A 23,570-nucleotide genomic window follows, 5' to 3' on the forward strand; every position below is an offset into this window, starting at 1 on the left:
CCAGACGTGGGAGCAGAGGGACTCACTGGGGAGCTGGGAGCCCCGATTTGGGCATGCCGGTTTCACACGGGGATCGTTTGCTCGCCAGCCAAATGGCTGGCGTGGCGAGGTGCGCATCCAGCTCTCGGCGGGAGCTGGCAGCAAAGCGATGCTTGCTTTCGGTCTGATCTGGCTGGGAGGTGGAAGCGTGTCCTGATGCCAAATGCGGAGAAACTCCTTATTTCTGCAAATACTGCAGAAGGAAGAATCGCTTCCAGTGATGTAAAGGGACCAAAAGGAGGCAAAAGGGGTGCTGAAAAGGCACGAGATGGGTGCAGGTTGTTCAGGCCCCCCATCAACCCTGACCCACCTCCAGTGCGGCTTTAGGAACAAACTGACCCACCCTCAGAGTGTGCTACAGATAGCGTTGGGCTTGTCCTCCTGCCTCTTGGTGGGAATTCCTTCAGTGAGGCTCGCCTGGATCAACTTCAAACCATCTGCCAGCCCCGACCCCGGTAAAGTGGCTGCAGACAGCAAAGAAACCACCTGGGAACTGCTTTGCTTCTTGGACTGGCTTTGCTAGCTTGAAACCAAATCTGTCCCCATGAGCTGGGGCAGGGGAGGTCACGCACTGGGTTGCAGGGCAGACATAAACACTGTTATTTAGCAACATGTGAGGATGAAGTAATGAAATAATAAGAAAGCTATTAAAAAGCATCCTAAAGCAAAGGCAGCAGGCACTAAATGCTGCTGCGCCTTTGCAGTGCTCTCAACCTGGCTGTGTGCTACAGTTTGCTTAAGCTCCTTGCAGGGATCGTGTTTTGCTACAGTCGCATCAAACCTTTTGAAGGTGCTGTATAAAAAGGGTAAAAAAAAGATGTTCCTGGATGCCTTGAGTGCTGCTGGCCTCATGCTCTGCTGTTCTCTCCTGGACTTTCACTAAGTCCTGGCTCTGGCATTGGTTTGCAAATCTGAGTGCGTGACTTCGTGGCACACAAACACCGTTCCCCAAGCCTGGGCATTTGCTAGAGAATTACTAATGCTGGTAAAAGGGTGAGGAAATGTCACAGAATCATAGAATCGTTTAGGTTGGAAAAGACCTTTAAGATCATCAAGTCCAGACGTTAACCTAGCACTGCCAAGTCCACCACTAAACCATGTCCCTGAGTGCCACGTCTACGTCTTTTAAATACCTCCAGGGATGGTGACTCCACCACTTCCCTGGGCAGCCTGTTCCAGTGCTTGACAACCTTTTCAGTGAAGAAATTTTTCCTAATATCCAATCTAAACCTCCCCTGCCGCAACTTGCGGCCGTTTCCTTTTGTCCTTTTTGTCCTTTTGTTATTTGGGAGAAGAGACCGACCCCCATTTGGCTACTACCTCCTTTCAGGTAGTTGTAGAGAGCGATAAGGTCTCCCCTCAGCCTCCTTTTCTCCAGGCTAAACCACCCCAGTTCCCTCAGCCGCTCCTCATAAGGCTTGTACTTTAGACCCTTCACCAGCTTCGTGTCAATACGTTTGTATTTGAAAAGCGGCTCTGGGGAGGAATCCCGTGGGGACACATGTGCCGGCCTTAATCAGAGGATTTGGCCATGTATGTCAGCGATGGGATCGGGGCCAATACTTTGCATTTCCATCACTTTCAGCATACTTTCTTTTACTTGGCTGGCATTGTAGAGATTTCTTATAGCTAAAAATGAGAAAACTCTGGGAAAAAAAAAAAGCCCAAGCAATTTTTTCTCCCCCAACTTTCATTTCACAGTTCACCTTTCTTTCTGGCTGTAATTTCTGCTGGGGCTTCTGGCTTCCTAGAGAAAGGGTAAAAAAAAAAGAAAAAAAAGCAAGCAGGCATTTAATAATAGATCAAAAATGAGATTAAGCATTAAGTCAGCCCTCCCCTACATTCTCCCTTCCCAAAAAGCAACCAAAGAAATTGCAAATCGCCTTGAAAAAGAGGAGTGAAAACAGTGAAGATCAAACCTGATGTTAAGTATAGATGAGGTGTTTATATTTTATTTAATGACTGTATACAGCTACCCTCCTAGAAAAGCCGCCCTACCCTGAATTTCTCTATGTGATTAATAAAACAGTAGAGATGAACTGGAACGGGGAAAATTCAGCAAGTATCGAGCTCTGAAGGTGAATGCAACGGGCATCATTGGCAGGCGCGGGCAGAGTTTGCTGCTTGGTACACCTGAAGGTCTGTGCACACCCAGTGATGTCAGTGGCGGCTGTAGTTGGAGGTAGCTCCCAAAAACCAGGAGGCATAACAAGATGCTGTTTGTTGTGCATCCCCGATGACTCTTTGAATCAATTTTGACCATGTTTGGTAGAGCGGTGGGGTCTCAGAGGGAAGGGAACCCAATGGCCTTTGTGCAAGATGCACAGGCGCTGGCAGAAATGCCGCGATGGAGGGAAGAGGTGAGCTTATGCGTTATTACTCACCGGCCAAGCTGCGCCGGGAAGAGCCTTTTGGCATGCCTCAGCCTGGGAGAGCGTTCAGTCAAGGCTTGCGCTTGATGAGACACGACTTCCCTGGAAAGGAGGCCTAGCCCTGGCACCGGGTGTTGAGGCCGTCAACCCCAGGCCTGTTCTTGTTTGCTGTAAATCTTCTGGCTCCTTCGGGTCTTGGTTTTGGTGGGGCTGTTGCTGCAAGCCAGGTGGGAGGGCGGGAGTTGGGACTTGGCATGGCCTCGACTGCCTCACCAGCCTGTGGAGATGCTCTCCTCCTGGCTCATCCCAAAGGTCTCCACAGCTAGCGTGGACATTGTGTATGTCAGTTGCGTGGGCTCAAGCAAGCCAGGTTGGGACGATGTGCAAGGGGGGAAGCTCTTGCTCTTGCACAGTGTCTCCACCGGAGGAAGGACAGCAGAGGAGAGAACCTTTAGTCTGACCCTCACTGTGGTCCTGTTTGCACCCTCGATGAATAAAATATCAAGAGGGACACGAGGCATAGCCAGTCCTCTCCAGTATTTTCCTTGCTCAGCATGAGATAACTCAACCTGGGTCATGCCACGGGGATGAAGACCCCCACATGCAACTGCAGGTTTTTTTTCTTGCTAAATTGCCCACTTTCAAGTGGAGAAAGTGTCACAGCCCCTCTCACTCTGTGACCACAGCAGGGAGGAGGCTGAGGAGCTATATCCATCGCAGCTGTCGGTGGTGAAGGCATGGCAGGAAGAGAATGTGAGCAGCAATCCTGTGCGTGGGTCTGGCATGTGGGGCTGTGAACATTCTCCAAGGGCTGCCAGAGCACGAGACGAGGCAAAAACTGCCCGCCTGCTGGAAAGTCCCTCTTCCACGTGTGATTAGCATCCACTAAGGTGTTAATTTATCTTCTTCGTCACCTCCTTGGTCTCCTGTGTACTTTTAGAGTTGGAGGAGAATCTGTTGCATTACCTGCTGGGCTGCTGCTCTTCTTGTTTATTCCCCAAAAGGAAGAAAATTAGACATGCCAGAGCTTAAACTTAAAAAAAAAAAAAAAAAAAAAAAATCCAGACTTTGGAAACAACCACTTGGAGGTAGAATGAGCCTCAACAAGAAAATGTTTGTCTTCCACCTTTTTCTGAGGCTGGCTGGGAGTAAAGAGCAGGGAGAAGAGGGGGCAAGGTTTACTTTCTGTTCATTTCAAATATATTCCAAAAGCGAAGCAGTTGGGATTTCTTTTTTTTTAAGTTGCTTTGCCAAGTTTGGGTGGAGAAAACCAGCTGAAAACCTTGCCTTGGTGGATGTGGGATGGAGGCAGGAATCCATTTATTTTGTTTACCTATTTTTACCAGTGAGGCCCTGAGGCAAAACAGCAAAGCCGTGGCCACATTGCCTGCTGCATGCAGGCAAGAAGAGCACTCTCCCCGCCAGATCCTTTTTCCCTGGCACCAACAAGATCAGCACCAAAGATACGTGATTGAGTCAGCAGTGCAGATGCCATCAAATGTCTGCTTTATTCTCGTGTATGAATCAGAGCAGAGAAGTGTCAGGGCCTCATATCCTGCATCTCCTGATAAGAGTGCAGTTACCTCGGAGGAAACAAAACACGGTGAAATCCCATTATCCCGCCTGTTGCGAGCACCTATAACTCACTGGCACCGGCGGTGCTTATTTTATTGCAACTCTTGCAATAGCACGTGTAGATTAATTTTTTTTTTTTTTTTAAATCCTACATCCTGGAGCCAAAAGATGGGGGTTTATTTTATAGTTGCAGAAAAAGTGATCCAGCATGTCTATATGTACATATACATATAGATTAATATATAAATACGACTGTTTCTGGAGCACAAGCCATTTGTGTTAACCCCTGTTAGACCAGTAAGAGCAGCGTGTGCCACTAGTCTGGGTACTGGTTGCTTCCTCTACAGGCTTTTCCAATGTATCATATTCTTGGGGAGGAAGGGGGGATTAGCTTCATTTGACTTTCCAACCATGTGTTTACCTCCAAAATCAGCTTAATTTCCAGGCTTAAAATTCTTCCCTTTCAGTTTGCTGTGAAAATTATATGCAGAAGTGAAACCCTTTACCCCCAGAAGTTTTCTGCTTCTCCCTTGCAAGACTTTTCCATCCCCAGCTACTGGTTTTGAAGGCACAGACCACAGCCAGCTCAGTGACAGCGTTTCCTTCTATTGTTCGATGGGGGCAGCTTCTGGCTCCCTCCCCAAGAGTTACGCGCGGCCGATGGCTTTTGCATCAGCTGCTGCCTTTCTCCTGATCCCAGGGGACCATCTGTGTCCTGTTCCTTCTGCAGTCCCGCTTCTGGACCTGGTCTGGGAGGCCTCAGTGGGAGGGAAGGAGACTTGCAATGGTGGGGTTTATATCCCCTAAAACCAGATACAACAGTGAAATTTTGCAAAGATCTGGCTGTATTGTCCCCAAGGGACAGTGTGGAGTTGTTTAAAAGACAGTTATGCCACTGTGGTAGTGGTGGAGGCAGAGAAGGACAATTTTCACCCAGATTCCTCTTTTGAGGCGCTTGTTTGTTCCTTGGGGTTTTTCTGCACCAGAGACTACAGAAGTTGAGGGGATAAAAAACATTTCTGTGGTTCCCCATCTGTAGATTTGAGGGAAAACTAGTTCAAATCCACCACCCTAAGCTACATAATAAATCTTGCTGCAGAAATATGGAGCCTAGACATTAATAATTAGGAGCTTGCACAATAAAGTGCTGGAATATTTCACGCATGACACAACATCTTTCGATACAGCTGATGCTGTGCAGAGATCTGTGTGAAAGTTCTGTGCAGCCAAGTTGGAGAAGTTTTTGCTCCTATTTGTGCTTTTTGAAGGAGAAGAAAATAGGGAGGAAAATCAGGTTGCATCCCAAAAGTGTTTACTAAGGCTCAAGTGTGGGGGTTTTAAGGTGCCCCCCTATTATAAAGTGCTTCTATGTGCTGTAAGAAAACGATGTAAATGAATAGTGATCCTTTCCCTGCTTCCCACGTCTTCAAATCACTCCTATTCAGCCAAGCTGTCTCCTATCAAACTTCTAACACAATAAAGAAAATTCTTCTCGACTGTGACCGAACATGAGAAATGTTAGTCCCCAGGGGTCCGTGTCCCTGAGGTTTGAGGGTGGGGTGATAAGATCTTTGGGCCATGAGATGACAAATGTAACTTCACAGTTGCTGGTTCATGCTCCAGCAAAGGTGTGTTTTGGGTGTAGGTATTTCCCAGCAACAAAGCTGTGATCTTACCAGCTCTTCCATGAATATTCTTCACCTTTTTTTTGATGCAGTTAAAAGTAATTGCAGGGCTGGTGGTATTTTGAACAACCATATCCACCTAGGAGAATATGACCTTGGATTTATTCAATCAAATAATATCAAGATTAAGAGTGAAAATAGCTGAACTTGTCAGTCACAAGGAATTGTGTTGTAGCCTGGCTCAAATCCATCACCTGAAATCAGGAGACTCTGGCAGGGTATTCTTCATTCATCAGCAAGAGGCATCACAGTGAGATCATTTAACTGTGATTCATCAATTTACCAGGCTACTCAATTAAGTGGGGGCTGCAGAGGGGATGAAGGGAATGATTCTGCCTGTTGTAATGAATCTTTGGCCACCTGAGGACTTTTTTTCTTGTTGCTCTGTTGTGTTTCATGTTGCCTTGAAGGCCCATCAGGAGGAGAGCCTGGACGGGCGATGCACTGCCGTTAGTGGCCCTGGTTTTTCATGTCGTATCTGCATGCTTTGTGCATGGGAAGACTTGCACCATGCATTGAGCCATGCCAATTGTGGGAGAGGAAGGTAGGGACGCTGTCTGGTAGCTTTTTACAAGCAACCATCGCATGCACAAATACAAGTTCTCACCCTGTGACTGTTAATGAGGAATACATAACATTAATTATAATTTTTGAGTGCAAAGTAGGTTGTTACCTGAGTATAGGCTGTGTTTGCTGTTGAATTTATGTAAATCTCAAATCCTTGCATCTTGGCATGAGCTTGAAGTAGGAATGCTGGTTTCTGTGCTCTGTCCAGGTCAACCTTGTGACTATGAAAACTGCACGGCAATCTCATGACTGCAGGGCTTCCTGCATCTTGATGCCAAAGCAAGCCTTCAAGTGGTACATCTCTCATCACTTTTCTAAGCCTTCTTAAAAGGAAAACATAATCACAGTGGTGGTGAAAAGAGAGGGCTTACACAGTTAAAGGGATTAATGAGTTAGAGCTTTTCCTCTACATGGTTTGTGACTGACCTGAGCCTAACTTAACCATAGTTTGAAGAGATCCTGGAGAACCTTGGGTGGACATCTGCAAAAAAATGACTTAAGTAAAACCATGCAACCTGGAGTAAGGGGATAGGCTTTTTCAGGTCCATCTCAGCTCTGTTCTTCCCGTGTTTCTGTGGTCCGAACCCAGACTCATTGGTGAAGCAGTTTGGGAGCTTCGTGCAACCTCTGATTCTGCTGAGTTGTCCTGTCTGGCATCAGCTGCCCTGAGACCTTGACAGTGTCATTCTAGTGCTGGCTGATGCAGCCCTTAGTCTTGAAGAAAAAAGCTGGGCTAGAGGTTTCTTTCTGAATGTGGTGTTTTAAACATTTGCCTATTCCTGAGTACATCCAAATACTGATTTTTCTGGGTGGCTACACCTAAATCTTTAGGTTGCTTCACTGTTGATAGCTCACTGCTTGGGATCTCTGCTTGGATCCATGATGAGGCTCCCTTGTTTTGCCCTTACCATCAACATCCGTGTTGCTTTCTTACAAAATGAGACTCAGTCTCATCCAGGTTTCTTATCACACTATATGTATGTATGTTTGCGCCACCCCAATAACTTCTGAACCTGTCAGCCTGTTTCAGTCAAGCCTGACAAAGAGATACAGGTCTGCAAGGGTAATTAAGGTTGCATAAGTTCATGAAAAACAGGCAGTCAGGCAGGAGGGATAGCCCAGGTACTTACTGAGCCTCAGGGAGAGGTGCAGCTCCAGCTTGTGTGAGTGGATACTAGACAGTCCCCATGAGGGAGAGATCTTCCAGCTGTTTCAGTGATGAGATCCATCAACTGGAGCCAGAGTGTGGCCCCTTTGTTGCCCTGGTAGACCCCAGGCCCATGGATGGCAGTTTCTATTTGCAGTAAAATGTCTTCTCAGTTTAAATGCGGTGGTGGTTTGGGCAAAGCTGGCCCTAGTAGAAAATGGCTGGTGCCGGGGAAACCTTCAGCTCAGGGGGAGGTATAGCTGCTTGCCTGCTTTCTGTAGAAATACAGCAGAAGACTTCAGCAGGCCCAAGGACTCCAGATCATGAATGTTTTCTCCTAGCTGGGTTTCTCACAAGTCCTATTGTTTTCTTTCAACAAAAGCAAGAGAAAAGGAGAATTCATTTGATTTTGATAGTAAAATACCTCCAAGGAGATGAAGCAAAAGGAACTGTTAGCAAGAGGAACAGATAGAGATTAAAAACACATTCTTTCTCTTGCCGTGCCTTGCACACACACACACATTGTACATATATGTAGCGAGACCCTTTCTCGTTGTGTAAAATGGGAAAACTAAATTGAAAAGGAGACAATACAAATCAGGATGAGAGGGAAAAAAAAGAGGATGAGTCAGCTCCACTCCTGCCTATCTGAACCAAGGGGAAGCCTGCCTGGCACTCATGACAGACTTTTTTCAAAAAAGATAATGCATCAGATTGATGACAGCCTGTAAGATATACTGCAAGTGGTATGAAAATTGCTGGTAGGTACTTGAATGTCACTGACTGCACAGAATGAATTGTAGGTTGAGTCGCAACAATTTCCCTAAAGCTGTGTATATTAACATACAAATACCAAGGAAGTCCAATCTTTGAATTTTTATCTGCTTCAGCTTGAGAGTCAAATAGGCGCATTACAGAAGTGTCATCCATTTGAGTCAATTGTCGCTGCTGCATTTGTGGAAAGGATGCATCTGGGTTTATTGGTAACGTTATTGAGGTGCTTAGAAACACAAGTGTGTTGGGTTTATTCTCCCCTTAGTGACTTATTCTTGTTTCTGGCATTTTGTTAAAATATTTTTTCAGTTCTAGTCTCCTCTGGAGATCTTTGCTGAATGCAGCATTAGTAATGGAGATGCTCTGTACATCCGTATCATCTTTCCTCCAAGAATTTGTTATAAACCTGAATTTGTTTCATAGCCTTCTTGTAAATGTTAAGGTAATTTTATTTTCTGGAGGAAAAACTGAGATGGAGAAGAGAATCTAGGAATTGTGATTTACTGACCTTCTAGTGAGGAGGCTTACCTGCTTTGTTTTTTTTCTTGGTTAAACCACATCAGCTGAAATGCAAGTTAGTGGCTAAAACTGCCTGTTGATCCCCATCGTACCATCACTTCACCCATTTTACTTCCTCTGCTGCTCTGCTGATCCCTGCCTGTGCAGAGAAGATACAAAATCAGTCTTACACCCACTTGAGAAGTAACTTTATATGTAAGGTTTCAGGTTTGGGGGCAAATATTTTAGGTTGTAGATGTCTCCTGCTGTCAAAGAAACACAAGGGAAATTCTGGCTAATGAAGGGGCTATGTGACTGCCAGCCCTGAATTTCTGCCTTGTGCTCAGCTGGTTTTAAAAATTGCTTTTTAGGAGCTGTGGCCAACAACTTTACCATTTTGCCTTTGTTCCCATCTTTATAAACAGTTCCTGCACCTACGGAGGTGGTTGTGAGGATTAGTCACTGGTTTAAAGCTCTTTGAAGATGGCAAGTGGTGTATAACAGCTCAATGTTTATTAATGGCATGGCTTAATATGATGAGAATTTTTTACAGCTGAGTTTAGATACGCCAGGACGGAGCCTCAGCAAGTTGAAATAGGCATTGCTTCATTGATCTCATCCCAGCTGCACCAGCTGATGACACTTGATTATCTGGCCCATCATACCTGATCTGTGGGCTGCAGTAGGGAGCCCTCCCTCTCGTTACTCCTCTAGCAAGTTCTCCTTCCACTGGCCTCGTGCCACAGCATACGCCAAGTTTAGATCTGGTTCTGTGTTTTTGGCTTAGTTCCTTCTAAATGTTTTCAATTTTGTTAGCTTTAACTGATCCCAGTGGCATCTTTTTATGATGCACTTTATTCAGCTTCTTCTACTGCTTCAAGCGCAATAACAGTCCTAAAGTTCAACCTATTTTTTAATTACAAAAAAAAAAAATGGCAAAGGGTAGTATTGTTCTGTCACTGGTGGGAGAAAGGGAGGATTTTTCTTAATCTTTAAATTTGATTGAATTTAAAACTCGACATACATAGTGATTTTAGTGGAACATTGTTGTAATTGGAAGGGCAAATTATTGTTTGTTCTTGCTCTCTTGGGAGCCAGTAGTAGTATTGATTAAACACAAGTATTGCCATCTGTTGGATGATCTCAAAGAACTTCAGGACTGGTGAATGAAGAAGACTTGGAGAATGTCATTAGTTCCTCTACTGATAAGGAAGCTGAAGCAACTTTCTAAGGCTCAGATTGAGGTAACGATTCCTGGGACAACAATTCCTGATCCATATGCATTGCACTAGATCAAATCCCTCCCCACACCAACTGGAGTGATTGCCATGTTATTCTCCGGTTTGCCCCTCTCACTGACCTCTGCTTTTCTGCACTTGCACCATAAAAAGCTTCATTGCCTGGTTCTGTAGCTGATGACATTTCAAACTGATGTGGTGGTGTCAGCCTGTGTGTTTCTGCAGAGTTTGTGCGTGTAGGCATGAATTTATAGGGAGGGAGACAAGGGATGGGAGGAGGACAGTGTGTGTGCTTGGGGTTGTGTGAGTGCACGGTCCCCTCTTCCGATAGTACCAAGCAGCTTGCACCCATCTCTGCTGAGAACCACAGTCTTCCTGACTTGGTTGTTGTCAAAGTCAGTCTGCTGTTACGGAGATCTATGAGTAATAACCAAATTAAAGAAGCCAGCGTTTGCATACCCGTCACCCATCACAGAATGCATCAGTTCACATTTAGGAAAAAACAGAATAGAAATCACTTTCTTTGGCAGACTTAGTTTTTGATTAGCTCATTGAGCTGTCTTGCTCTGCAATCTTGCCATCACGAGTGCCAACATAGACACTGCAAATGCAACTGCCCATCGAAGTGCACAGGACTGCAATGAGTGCAGCCTTCATCAGCTCAATCTGCCCCAAAACTACAGCCGTGAATATACTTTCACAACCATTTTAGGCAGGACTACAATTAGCAGAAGCAGTCTTGCTCCCCCCTTCCCACCGTTGCTCGCTGATGTTGCTCTTCCTTCATCCTGCTGACAAAAGGCTTTGCTAACAACACAGGCATGGCTGCATGGGCAACTGAACTGCAGAAGTGATCTGGGTTAAAAGAAAATGTTTAATGAAGTAGTTTTTGCCACACTCATCTTTCTTGAGCATCAGCTCTTCCTTTGCATGAGAATAGAAATTAATTTTGTTTCAAGTTCTGAAAACCTGAAGACATGCTGAATAGATAGAAATTGGTTCTATTTATAGGCTGCAGAATTCCTTTGTACAATAAAACAGTTTGTTTTAATTTAAACTATGTATTCAGCACATTTAGCTTAATTTTATTTAACTACAAGTTTTACATGCCATTTTCCTGCATTCTAATTGTTTTTTAAATTTGTGACATAAATCCTAAGTACAATTAAAAAGTCAGACTAGTAATTAAGAAACTTTGTTTACCATTTTGAACATAAAATGTGTTGACTTGCATAGCTTATTAATTTTTACAAATGCCCAACTGTAAAAACAGGACAGCTTTCCAGTTTAGCCAAAGGCCCGATTTACAGAGAAAGATGCCTTTGTTGTTCTCCACCAGCAAAAGTCAGCCTTTTGTTAAAAAAAAAAAAAAGACACTAAATGTAAAGCAAGACAGTTTACATCAATCAGAATTGAAGTATTTTGCTCTCTGTTTTGCATCAATAAGTCGTGTAGTCACAGAAGAAAAGGTAGGATGGTTGAAAAAGGATTGGCAGGCAAGTTAGCAATAGTGTTCCTCAAGGACTGGTCTCAAGACCAGTGTTAATCAATGTATTGACTAATGATGTAGCAGAAATTAGTGGGATTTGGAGATGTCATCAAAAGAGGAAAAATAGGACATCCCATCAGAAGAATGAATTACTTTAGGACTATTTGTCTGTAAGCAAATGGAAGCTCTTGTAATGCAAGCGCTGGTAGAAAGCTGGGTTTCCTATATTGGAATTGGAATGTATTAATCAATCATAGGATAATTCTGATGTCCCAATGACAAAGATACGTACTGGGATCACATTTGTCAACCAAGTTATTTCCACTAGCGACAAGGAAATGTGAATGCCACTGCAACAGGTTTTAGTGAGGCATTGTTTAAAATGCACTATGCGTTCCTTGTCTATGTAGGGGAAAGATTGATTTCAACTGTAAAAGGTGCAGGGGAGGGTGTCTGCTAGAAATGATCTGGAGAACAGAGAAGCTGGTTCACAAAACGATTAAAGGAGCCTGGACGGTAAGCCAGTGACAAAAAAAGGCAGAGAAAAATTATATTCCTTTTCTATAAATACACTGGCATAAATACCAGAGAGGGAGAAGAGTTATTTAAGTTAAATGACAATTCTGGCACAAGAACAAATGGCTCTGAATAAGTTTAGGCTGGAAATGAGCAGAATGGCTTCAAACCAAGGGAGGTTCTTGAATAGCCTTCTAATGGGAATTGTGTAACAGGGGCTAAAAACCTGATTACTGTGAAGATGGAGCCTGATAAATGTATTAATGGGATTATGCAATGTGGTTGACTTCAGTATTAAGGGATCAGACTCAGGATTTCCGGTCCTGTGCTTTTGCAAATACACTTAAGAATCCTGCAGGTATGAGAAAAAACATAGGTGGTTTTCATTTTAAGAAATGTTTTCATGATTCAGCTTGGAGTTCGTTCCTCTGTTTCTAATGCACTAATAACTGAATTGAGTGAACTGCGGAAAGAAGGAAGTATCCTTTCTGCACTGGGAAAAAGCAGCAGCTGGCAACCGTTTCCCTATTTTAGTGGCTGATTTTGGCAGCAAGCCTGTACTGCTTGGATATGTTGTTGTTTTTTTTTAATTTAAATCATTTTGGTACATTATAGTAAAGTTAGGCCTTGACATAGACTGTGCTCAAAATGATCACAATTATTTATTATTATTTAATTTTGTAATGATGGATTTAAAAAACCTGCAGCACTTAATGCATGCTAGGGTTTATTATTGATCTCACCGTTCTCTTTATCGATCCCCATTTTCCCCCTTTACTAATAGTCCCCAGTTTTCTTGTCGCTTTGCTAAAATCCCAATAAATAAGACTGAGTGCCTTTTTGTCAAAAGAAACTGGTTATTTTATCTAAGATGGGTGCCAAGCTATTTTAGCACAATGTAACTGTGATCTCACGGTGCACTTCACACTCTGTATTTCCATGCCTTTTATGTTTTGATTCAGACTCTGTTCTCAAGTCTTGTCTGCAGTTGATAGCTGTGGCTTCCCCGAGCACTGCCATCTCCAGCCCTCCTTCCTTAAGCAGAGATATTCTGCGTAGAGGTCTCGGCCATTTGGGAGAGCTGCAGGTTGAGGTAGGGTGGTATTGGTGGGATGCCGTGTGGTTACATGAGGACATCAGACACGCACACCAGCACTTTCAAACACAGGCTGTGGGACGAGGAGGTTCATTCCAGGACTTCTAAGCTTCTATTAGGAAGATTCCTGAATTTGAGTTGAGGGATTGTGTAGACCTGTTAGAAGTCCTTGCTAGCAGACTTGACCTTTCGGCAGCCTGGAACAGAGCACACTGAGCAGTGCAGTTGACTTTCCCCTGGCTGGAGAAGTTGCAGGCAGGCTTTCTCATAGCCCAGCCTGCCTTCGCCCCTGTGTTCTACGCTCTGTGTGTTACTCAATGGAAAGATGGCATCTGTATTCAGTCTGGGGGCTTGGCCGTGGCTATCTCCAATCTCCAGCATGTTCCCATTGCTTCCCTATGTGTGCTTCTTATTTGCCTCCTCTATTCAGGATGCAAATGGCAGATGGTTTTTCTTCTTTGGTTTCAAGACCTTCTCATTGGAGCCTTTCAGCCATTCAGCCCTTCAGCTTCACAAATTAGTTCCCTTAATTACCTCAACATTTCTTTTTGAAATTGAAAACCTTGCAGACCTGCTTTTATTTTGCTTAAACTGAACCATTTTGTGGAAAATAGGCTCGAATTGAGTGATCACAAGCAGCTTTTATTACAACATCCTCACTATTTGCTGAAAGTCTACAGCAGAATCACCTCTCGTTTGCTCAGTGCCTATTTTGTAAAGAAGTCGGTCGGCTATTACATCCCAGACATACAGGGCCCTGCTGTTAGTATTTGTTCTTTGTTCTATTCTGGAATTTAAGACTCCCTTATCAGCCAATTCCTAGGAGTATTTCTTTCTCTCTCTTGTCATTTTTAAAAGCTCTCTGCACACATCCAAATCCAACGGTGGGGTCTCCAGCGGACCTCTAACACAATCCCAGCAGACAGCCTTTTACAGTCTTTTCCCAAAGTGACTTTAATCCAGAATGATCGTTTTATGCATGCTATCACTTTGGATTTCTAGCAAACACAGATGATTCACTCAGTTCACAGAAAGAACCATGGAGCAGTGTCCCAAAAGGTTATTTAAATAGAGTTTTGGAAGTGGATTTGGGGTTACTGTGGGTAGTGTGCATGCTCAGGTCTGACTTTGGTTTGGGACTTTGAGGGTGGTTTTTTTTTTCTTAACTGCCTGTGTACGTGTTTAGCAGCCTTCTTTACTATATGATGACTATAATTTCTAACAGGTTGTTTTTCTGACAGTCATGTAGGAAGCATTATCCCCAGTTTACAGTGTGGTAACTGAACCCGGCAACAAATGAAACAGCTGGCTTAAGCACATTGGTCTCTGTGAGCGGAGTCTGCGTTCCCTGAGTCTTCTGTCTTTTTGAGCACTCCCGGCAATCTGGCAGGTTGTCAAGGCCCCTCAAATTGCGTTGACTCAAGGGTGAGCTGAAGTGCTGGAAACTCGCAGCCTCGAGTCTGGTAGCCTGGTGCAACAAAGCACACGCTTAAAATGATGCTTTTGTACTTTACTGAACTGCTTGTTTTGCAGTGACTTTAAGTTTAGACAGTGCTGAATGCTTAATTAGAAAAAGTGCTTTTGGTAGACAAGAGTGTAATGCCCAAGCTATGCTGCAGTTATAATATATAGGTGTTTTGGGATTATGTTATATACAAATGAAACGATTGTTTCTTTTTAACTCCTGTTTAAATATAGTTCAAATTATGGAATTTCATGGAACAGAATAAGCTGTTGCTTGCCAGCTTTTTTCATACCAGTGGTTACCAGATGCTTCTGTATTTATAACCTCGCCATCTGTTCCAGGGTGGAGTTTGGGGGTAGTCTAGGTATTTGGATGTGTCTTCTTTCTTGGGTATCTCTGGAAAACCTCAAAGCATCTGCTTTGAGATGAAGGGGATGCATGGTTAGTTGTAATATTCAAGGAATTCAAGGGAATTTTGCAGAAATGCAACTGATTCCTTAGTGTAGCAGGTCTTGAAAGGGGAAGGAGTCTTAAGCAAAGAGGCAGCGCTGGTATTTTGTGCCATTACTCAGTCATCACCAAGATCCACTTGGAGTTTTGCTTGGCTGTCACCAGGCTGGGTTGCTGCTTCCTGCTTTGGATCGCGTCTTTCTTAATAGTCACTGAAATTTCCAGGAGTATTGCAATATGGAAGTCTCTTAATGGGAGGTTTTTTATTATTTCTGTAGATACATTTTATATAGAAATGTTTAAGATAATTTTTTTGATGCTGGGTGACTCATCTTTTTTTTTTTTTTTTTTTAGAATGATAGAGCTAAGTCTAGCTAAAAAGAGAAGCAAAAATAGCACGTACAGACACATTCACTCTCTCTATTGTACATCCTGCAAGGGCCCAGGTGAGGATGGGAGAGCAAAGACACTCTGTAGGATTAAGAAAGTAGCTCTGTTGGTTATGTAGCTCCTTTGCCAGGAAGCCACTCATGTAGTGGCTTGTGTGCAACATCTCTCTGTTCTTGGGGTACCACCATCGTGAAGGCTGCTGGTGGTAACAGCTTGCTGTTAATGTACCTGGTTAGGCTTGATATACACACACAAAATGACTCTGCATGACTCAAAGCGTTTAATTTTTTAGGTAACTATAAAAATGCAAAGGAAGTGAGGGCTAGATTCACAGAATTGCTGTAGAAATGCCGTGAGCTTTTATAGACACAAAGGGAAGAAAACCCGCTCTACCTTCACCCGCTCACACTGTGTCTAGCTCCACCAAAGCCTGGAGTGACTTGTCATACTGAAATTGGTTTGCTGGTAGTTTTGGGGATGGGGAAACCCACATTCTGGTCAACAAACTACTTGTGAAAAATATTCACCCAGTGCTAGTAACAGCCTTCAGTTGCTAATGATCTGGGAGATATTGGGGGAGGAGGGAAAGCTAAATGTCTCTCTACCCATCCTTCGAGCCATCTGGTCTCTCACGGTTTATTTGTAACCACTGTCCTAATCTCTCTTAACTTATTTCTTTGTTGCTGAACTATGAAAATTACCCTTTTAGGCATTGTGGTTCTTGTGAAGAAAATAACATAGTGTGGTTACGTATGGTTTTATAAACAAAGCAGAATACAGTCATTTAATTAATTTATCTAGAATGCTTATTCTTAATCAAATGTCTGGCAGTGCAACTCAACATACTCCAAGTGTGATCCATAATATTCCACCTTAAACAAAACCTTCCACCCCGTTTCTTGCCTCATGATTTTTCTTTCAAATAGCTAGGTAAAATAAGAAACACTAACTGTTCCTCCATTAACAAGGGAACTGGCATTTTTTTCCTCACCCCATTTTACTACCAAGCACTGTCCTCCAGCATCCCAGCATCTTGCCAAAAGCTTTCACTGCTTTTATAAACTTCCTTTCTCCTGCCGTCAGGATCTGGTTCCCCTGTGCAGGATGCTGACAGTTCATTGTATTTGCTCTTTGGATCCCAGCTGGGGCTGCACTGGGTCCAAATCAGGATCAGCATTTGGGAGGGAAAAGTCTGTATGTCGGTGTGTCCGTTTTTAGGCTAACTTTTCCATTCCCAACATAGATACTGCCACTGAGTGTTTAACTTCGCGCTCTAGCCCTTGCTATGCTTTATGGCCAGCAGTAGGGTGTATTGTTACAATACTTCTTGTGCCCATGGGGTCTTCAAAGTGCTTTATTTAAACGTATCGAGATGCCTTCACCTACCACTGAAACGCAGCTACTTATGCTGCAAAGCCTGGCAGCTGCTCTAACAGCAGGAGCAGGACCAGGCCACTGCTTTTATGACATAAAGTAAGGAGAAAAAAAAAATCCATATCCATTTAAAACTGCAGGGAGAATGTAAATTGTCAGAATGTAATTACCTAAACTGGAATTTGGCCAGCATTCCAGATTAACATTTCCTCTTGTGAAGCATGCCATGGGATACCTGATGGCCGAAAGCAGTCAGAGTCTCAGCAGGATTAAAAATTGAGCTTTCCTGTGTAGTCGTTCCATAGTAGCTGAGAGATGTATATTATCTATTTAGCACCTACAGCACCCTGGGGCTAAAAAGTGACTGAATCCTATGAAATCTGATAGCAGTGTCTGAGGTTAGGATTGTGGTCTAAAAACATTCCATGAAACTTGTAAAATCCGCAGATGGTCCAGCCTTGGTACTGTCTCCTGTGGAAGGGAGGAGAAAGAGGTTAAAAAAGATTTACCAAAAGGACTGCAGCAGAGAAAACATGAAAGTTCAGGGTCCTCCCCTTAGATTGTTGTTCCCTTGAGGAGTGATGGATGTTTTTCTGAGGTTTATTTCAGGCCATGGAAGCGTGCCATGGAAACGTGCATTAGCTGGCTCTGAAACTCCTTCATACCTGCTTGAAATGACTCGATGTAATTTATAGCAGATTGGAGACACCAGTATGTTGGATGCGAGAAATGGATGCTTACGAGTTAAGTGGGATGAGGAAGAGGGAATTTGGTGTGGGTTAGGAAAAGAGGTAAAGTGGGGACCATTTCAAGTAGAGAAAACGAGGACACAAAGGTGTGATGGCATTCACTGTGTTCAGTTGCAGCTGCCAACTGTAGAGTTACTTAAAAGGTAATATAAAGGAGGTTCCAAGCATGAAATCATACATAGGTGTCAAATAAGTTGTTCTGTGAGCAGTGGGATTCATGAAGCCAGTTTTTCTTAGATTTTGTCTTTTCCTTATAGCCTCTGACTGCCACCATTTCTTCTGTCTCCTAGGGTGTGTGCCAATCACAGGCCCTCACCCCATTTCCCTTTCTCACCACCCCCAAACCTCCCTCCTTCTTGTCCTTACTGTAAATCCCCAGATCCCTCCTTATTGCTACTTCCCTGGCAGCCCCCGGCACCCCCTGAATCTCAAACCTCCCATCACTGTTGAGGCTGCTTGTTGGAAATACACCACTTGGATATCTGGCTGGGAGCCACACACAAGCTGGCTGCTTGGTTGGTGAGCAGGTCAAACAGAAGGGACAAGATCTGAAATGCAACTGCATTTCGGGTGTCTTTGCATTGCACCTGCGTGCTTTCATATAGCAGGATCTAGTATTTTTAGACCTCTGCCCCTCTGTCAGATTCAACTAAAAGTCACCAAGGACTTTCGAAGTCTTTAACAACAGGACTGGCACTGTGCAGTCAGTCAATGCTCTGCATTAAGGCTTGTTCCTTTGGGAAACCAGGCTGAGAAGCTGGTAGGAGTATAAGGCTTCTCCTTGCTAGGAAAGGAGTCAGGCAACTTTCTGTGCAATGTATTTTCTTGTTTAAACTATTGATCATCATACGTTATAGGCTCCGCCCACCAGGATCCACTTCTGGCGTGAAAATTTTACGTGTGTTCTTGGATACTCTGTAAGAGAAAACAGAAGCCCAGATAGCAGAAAGGGTGGACAATGAGGATATTTGAACATGGTAATTGTTCTGTTGGGATATTGCAGTTGAGCAGTGCATTTTTGGCTTGGTGGAAACTGAAAACTCCTCTTTAATACTGATCTCCTATTACATTAGAATAAGAAGGGTAAGTACACAGAGAAGGGGATTAAATCTGAAGATATCTTCGTCAATATAATGTGTAATAGCCTTGATAGCGCATTGTGAAATAAAGACTTGCCAGACTGGCTGCTGATCCTGAAAGCTTGTTTTCTTTTGGGATTTGGGAGAATTGTTCTCGAGTTGTGTCCTGACGTGCACATTCTCCATTTGTGTTTCTTCCTCAGCAAGATCCTGAAGGGAATTTATTGTCTCCCCGTTTTCTCATGCAGAGCTCCAGGTAGAGCAGGGTGGAACAGCGAAACCTCAAGCTGTGGCGGAGTGGGAACAGATGTGTGTGCTAGGAGAACATGGGTGTGTTCAATAATTTGGACGTTAATTTTGTCTTTATACTGTGCAATGTAATCATAGTCTAACTTTTCCTGAAAAATACAAAGTATTGTTTCTTGGAGCTTTTGAACCTGCAGTACCTATTCCTGCCCTTCAGTATAGCACATTCCCTGCTTGTGAGATTGGATTTTGTATTGTTTATCAAAGGGTAGTCCCTGTGCCCCCTGCCTTAACTGCTGCTATTTTTTCATCTCAGTAAAAAAGTTAGTTTCTCCTTGCATTCTTTACACATGTGTAAATGACTGTTAAAAAGTGCAGAGTGGTGGAAAAGTGGTTTCTCGCAGTTTTGAAGTGCTCATGTTTTATTAAAGCTGAGATTCCTGGAGCTTTGTGGCCACACACAACAGTTGCCACCTTCTCCACTCCTACAGAGATGAAACCCCATTTCTTCCTGTGAAAATTCTCTAATCCCCCCAAAGTTGTCAGTTTCTGTGCTCTGGGGTGAGATTTGATTCCTGTAGATATGAATGCCTTTCATGGGGCCCCTGAAACACAAAATTACAGTTAAAGTGCATAAAGCAAGGAAGCAGAGTACTGAATCTGTTTGATTTGGCTTTGTTGTGAGAAGATGCTGGCACCATCACTCGCCTTTTTTTTTTTTTCCCCTTTATTTCCCCATTGCTTTTTTTTTTTTTCCCTTTCGCTTCAATCACCATCTGTTGCATGGTATGTTCAGTACTCGTCGCCCTAAATTTTACATAGCTGGTGTGACTTAACAACATTTACCCACTAATGCCATTTAACACCACGCTAGTATTTAAAAGTACTTTGTCCAGAATGAGTGATAATTTGTGCTGTTAATGCAAACCCACCAAGTTGCATCTTGATGTAATTTTGTAACAAATTCCAATCCGTAGTGGTATTTCAGTACCTGTAAGCAGGCTCTGCAGTCAGTGTCTTTATGTCTTTAGATCAGCCTCCCACAATACAGTTGTTTTCATAATCCCTTTTGCCAGCGAGTCACCTGGACGCCTGGGTGGGGGATCAGTGGCAACCTTGCAGTCACCTTGGCGGTTTGACCCACAGGGCTGAGGCATGACTGAGCTCTGTGGGTGCACCCCCAGCCTCGCAGGGGTACTGGGGGACAGCTGAGGAAGGACAGGGCTGCTGGGACGCGGCAGCCCGTACGAGGCAGCGTCGGGCACTGAGAGGACGGCGGCTCCTCAGTGAGGAGGGGAGAGAGGGGTGCCGGAGCACGTGCCTGCCTTTAGGCGGGAAAAGCCCCTCCGCGCAATGCGCATGCGCAGCGGCAGGTGGGCGGGCTCCCGGGAGGGGGGAGAGCAGCTGCTCCGCCTCCTCCACCATTTAAAGGGACAGAGCTCGCCGTCCATTTGCCGCCTTACTTCCTCCTCAGAACCGGGAGAGGGCGGGTGGTAACTGTGCGAGCCCGTGCCGGTTTGGGTCTTTTCTCTCCGCGCTGGAGACGGAGCAGAGCTGGGGAGCTTCGGCTACTCTCGGCAGGTTCCGGAGCCAAGAGTCTCCGCCTCCGCGTTTCTTGTTCCCCGCCCCTTCAGCCCTTCGGCTATCTCCGCCGCCAGTTCGGCTATCTCCGCCCACCCTTCGGATAAGGCCGTTAAGTTCCGCCACCACTTCGGCAACTTCCGCCGGCTCGGTCGGAAATGGCCGAAGACGTGAGAGATCCAGCGGTTTAGGGGAGAAGACCGGCCGGCTTCTCGGAACAAACCAACTGTGTCCGGACCGGGGGGGGGGGGGGAGCAGGGGAGGACGGACGGAGGGGGGAAGACAAGGCAGCGGCTATGGCTCCCCCCCCAGCCACTCGCAGAGGGCGGCGCAGCGGGCGCCGGGACCGCGGCTCCGCCAGGAGGGTGAAGTGAGGGCGCCAAGAGGTAGGGCGGACCGTACCACGGACTCGGGTGGGGGTGTGGGGGGCAAGAGCGACTCGCGGCGGTAGCACACCCCCCTACCACCACCCCCGGGCGAGCCCGTGGGGCCGGGTGAGTGGCGGGAGTGGTTCAGTCCGGAGCAAGACCCCTGAGGCGGCGGCGGGCCCGGCTGGGGCGTCCCTGAGGGACAGTCCGGGGGGGGGGTAAGGTCCCTCAGGGCTGGGGACACCGTGGGGGGGGGGGTGTGCCCGTCAGGGCTGGGGACACCGCGAGCGGGGACCCTCACAGGGCGAGGGACATTGGGGGGGGTCTCACAGGGTGAGGGACGCTGCGGGGGGGGTCCCTACAAGGCTGGGGTCCCTCATGGCGGGAGGGTTGCGACGGCACCTGGCGCCCAGGCGCTGCTGACAGGCTCCAGCCTTCCCGCCTGCCCCCTGCCCTCCCTCCCGCCTCTTTCAACTAACTCTGTGAGGGGCCGGGGCGCAGGCGGCCCCCAGACCCCCTCGTCCCGTCTCCCCTGGCTGCCTGCGACATCTCCTGGGCTTGGGGGGGGGGACGTCGCGTCCCCCATGGCCGGTGCGGTCCCGTTCCTCCCACTCTGAGGAAGGTTTCGGCGTGGGGGCTTGAGGCCTAGCACCCGGTCCGGCTTCGACGGTCACCGAAAACGCTGACCCCAACGCGCTTGTTGCCGTCTCGCAGGGTTGTCCCGTATCTTGGAAACTTGACAAAGCCCTCGCGTTCGCCGCTGCCTGTGGCAGCGAGTTCCACCGGATCGGTGCCTGCTCCCTGTTGCTCTTGCTGGGGTTTTGCCTTGCGAGGTGGTGAGGACAGAAACGACAAGGCTGTTGTCTCTGGGCTTCTCAGCGTTTCTGGTATGCTCGTATTGCGCTCCTGTGAATTGTTTGCTGAAGTTGAGGTTCATGTTATTTTTCTTTTTTTTTCCCAGCTGTTTTCCCCACATGAGGTCTCTTCTTGTTCAAAACCATAGGGGTCTTTCCTCAATCAAAAATTTTACCAGTGTGAGGTTAATACGTTGCTGCTGGCTGCTTAACACCCCATTATGCTGGTCCAAAACCAAACAATGTGGAGCCTGGAGGAGTTGGAAATGGTTAAAATGGTATTAAGGATTCACAAAGGTGCTGAGAAGCATTCTAGGTACACCTTTCTGTTGCTGTGTGTGTTAAAATTCAACCATTGAGAGTCTCATTGACTAGTTTCTGATCTCTTGTTGCTTTTGTGTGTGCCTGATAAATTGTGTGTGTTGATATCCTGATATGATAGCTTGGCTTTAAAATGTCTGGGTTTCTGTGCTGTGAGTCTAACATCTGTATGAAGAAGACTAAAGAACTTTGTTTCTTGAAATGAGTGTCATGTGCAGGTGATTATCTTACAGATATTTCTGTTTTCATGGAGAAATCTATTATATTTAAGATAGTAAGGTTCTTGGAACACGGGGTGTGTTTTGTACGTTGTCGGGTTTTATCAAGTAATGAGTAATCTTAAGCTAGTTTCTATGCAGAAGTAGCATCAGAAATGAACCACAGTCTGATTATGTGCTGATGGGGAGAGAGAAGTGTTCTCCCCCTGAGGAATCCCTTAACTTCATGTACCATCGGAGAGTCCAGTTGTTACAAGCAGCTTTATCTGTGTTCACTCACGGCTTTGGGATGCCTCTTCTTTTCAGTTTTTCATTCCAGAAACGGGAGTTTGCATCGGTTCAGCTCAGTGTTAAGAGATTCAGGAGCTGGGGTAGTTGACTGTCTTTATTTGAGCATGGTACAGCCAAATTCTTCTGGCAGCTCAGCTGTGATACAGACAGTTCTTGAACTTCTTGCTGTCTTGTTGCAGAAGGGAAGTCCAAAATAGTTTTCTGAAATTCTCTAATTTTTCAAGTGGAGACTGTTAGCTCTCATGTTTGTTTGCATGTGAGGATGGATTTTGGCAGTTGTCAAGTCAGAGCAGAAGCAGCGAATACACAAACCAAGAAAAACATGATTGTTGAATTGCCTTCACTTAGACTGTTTCTCAATGATACATAGCAAAATCAGAGGGCTGTTTCTGTGCTGTTAAGATGGGGAGAGGAAGATCATCATCATCATCTCTTGAATATTTGTAGCGTGGATCTCTGGGACTATTCAGCCAAGGAGTTGAATGTTGTTGATGCATTCCTAGGGCTTGCTTGCATATGTGGAGCCAGAGCCCATCTTGAGTCTTCTTTCCATGACTGTTATGTCTTGAAATGCTGTGATACCATCATCTTAATTTTTAGAGTTTGTCTCTCTCCTTCTGGCTGTGTGTATTTGTTCTTGTTTCCTTTCCGTCTCTGCTACCTGATTTTTCTCCTTGCTGTTTGACTCCTATCACCTCTCCCAGTTACCTTGCCTGTTTTCCCAGGGCATTCCTCCCCCTGCCCACAAGAATGATTTCACTGGGGTGGGAAATGCCGCTAACCACGTACGCTAGTTGTTTGAAGCCAAGATCACAGCAGTCAAAAGTGACTTGCTTGGTTCCTAGTCCAGAGGCAATTTTTCTGCTTTGGAAACCCCACAAAAATACAGAACTGGAAGGGACCTCCTGATCATTGGATCCCATCTCCTCATCAGCAGATAGGTCTTCGCAGTGCTTGCTGTCTCGCTTCTCTACCTGTGATCTGTGCTAAACACCTCTTTTTGGGCAGGAACAGACTGTGACCATTTTGAAGCAGTTCCTAACTCTGGGGTTTTAACCCAGGGTGGGATTTTTGCTGTTACTGTAACGAACGAATCCTAACCCAGACTGGAATTCCTATGTTTTAACAACCCAGCAGGCAAAATAAGTGGGGATTTCACTTGCCTTTTTACAAGGAAGCAAACAATAC

General features: G+C 45.3%; 1 protein-coding gene across 12 annotated transcripts in view; it reads left to right on the plus strand.

The window, feature by feature from the left end:
* The window catches only part of EXTL3 (exostosin like glycosyltransferase 3), a 160,074-nt gene that overhangs the window by 3,886 nt on the left and 132,618 nt on the right, over positions 1-23,570 (plus strand). For 6 of the 12 annotated variants that reach the window (XR_008238512.1, XM_052809908.1, XM_052809907.1 and 3 more), the window contains exon 1: positions 20,384-20,716. The exons of 2 other annotated variants lie outside the window; for them this stretch is intronic. The gene's annotated coding sequence lies outside the window, so the exon portion shown is untranslated. Of the gene's footprint in view, positions 1-20,234; positions 20,717-21,412; positions 21,586-23,570 lie in introns of those variants that run through there. 4 more of the 12 variants (XR_008238513.1, XR_008238514.1, XM_052809912.1 and 1 more) reach the window with 2 other exon arrangements.

The sequence above is a fragment of the Harpia harpyja genome, chromosome 15 (assembly GCF_026419915.1).
Source record: "Harpia harpyja isolate bHarHar1 chromosome 15, bHarHar1 primary haplotype, whole genome shotgun sequence".
NCBI lineage: Eukaryota > Metazoa > Chordata > Aves > Accipitriformes > Accipitridae > Harpia > Harpia harpyja.